The sequence below is a fragment of the Myotis yumanensis genome, unplaced genomic scaffold, assembly GCF_028538775.1.
Source record: "Myotis yumanensis isolate MYYU_CA2020_CCGP unplaced genomic scaffold, mMyoYum1.0.hap1 SCAF_7, whole genome shotgun sequence".
Taxonomy (NCBI): Eukaryota; Metazoa; Chordata; class Mammalia; order Chiroptera; family Vespertilionidae; genus Myotis; species Myotis yumanensis.
The window spans coordinates 75,681,044-75,682,325 of record NW_027223758.1 but is presented as its reverse complement, the minus strand read 5'-3'; the positions used below and the strand labels follow the sequence as shown (position 1 = coordinate 75,682,325).

The following is a 1,282-nucleotide window of genomic DNA, read 5'->3' as shown; positions in this document are numbered from 1 at the left end:
TATGCCTATCTTTTCTATCAGATCAGAAAAATATAATTTTGGTGTGCCACAGAATTCCTGTGTTAGTTTATGTGTGACATGAAATAAAAAAAGGTTGAAAATTGCTGCAGTGGTACAATGTATTTCCATCCTAGAAATCTATATCCAGCCAAATGGTAAGCCAAATATGAAGAGAGTATAAAGACATATTCAGATATGCAAGCGCTCTAAAATTTGACCCCACGTGTTTTCATGAGAGCTTCTAAGAAGATTTCACCAAAGCAAGAGAGTAAAACAAAAAAGATATGAGATCCAGAAAGAAGATCATCAGAGGAGAGCAGTGCAGGGGAAACTGAGGCATGAGAGGTACAGCATGCCTAAAGGGAGCCAGTCTAAACCACACAGAGCTAGGGATTGGGGACCCCAGAGGGATGGTTTCAAGGAAAAATCAACACTGTTCAACCACCCACTGGGTTTGATTGACTGTGTCTAGGGGGTCTTGGTAGCTCCACTGAGAAGTTTGGGGAAGAATCAATGGTAGATACATAGAAAACCAGGAAACCTATTAAATTCTACAATTTTAAATTCTTGGGAAAACAAAAAGTTGTTTAAAAAAGGAAATAAGTGCTCACTTTGGCCACACATATGCTAAAATTGGAACAATACAGTGAAGATTGGCATGGTCCCTGTGCGAGAATACCATGCAAATTCATAAAATGTCCCATTATTTTTACAAGGAATAAAACGTTTCAATCCATATGAGATGAGGGATGATAAATTTATTACGATAAAAATTTCACAATACAGTAGTCCCCCTTATCCACAGTTTCACTTTCCATGCTTTCAGTTACCGGTGGTCAATACCGGTACACGAATATTAAATAGAAAACTCCAGAAATAAACTATTTATACATTTTACTTATTTTTAAAGCATTCTTTTTGTTTAATATATTTGTATTGATTTCAGAGAGGAAGGAAGAGGGAGGGAAAGATTGAAACATTAAGGATGAGAGAGAATCATTGATCGTCTGCCTTCTGCACACCCCTTACTGGGGATCAAGCCTGCAACCCAGGCATGTGCCCTTGATCAGAATTGAACCCAGGACCCTTGAGTCCACAGGTTGATGCTCTAGCCACTGAGCCAAACCGGCTAGAGCTATTCATACATTTTAAACAGCACACTCTTTTGCATAGCATGGTGAAATTTCTCATTGTCCTGCTCCTTCCCACTCAGGACATGAATCATCCCTTTGTCCAGCATATCCACTACCAGCCCATTAGTCATTTAGTAGCCAACTCGGTT

At 39.2% G+C, this 1,282-nt stretch overlaps 1 non-coding gene across 1 annotated transcript; it reads left to right on the top strand.

Annotated features, from left to right (window-relative positions):
* The first annotated feature begins 603 nt into the window (after positions 1-603).
* Positions 604-710, top strand: LOC139014721 (U6 spliceosomal RNA). Its single transcript, XR_011472284.1, has one exon. It is a non-coding gene; the product is annotated as a U6 spliceosomal RNA (small nuclear RNA).
* Positions 711-1,282: the final 572 nt, after the last annotated feature.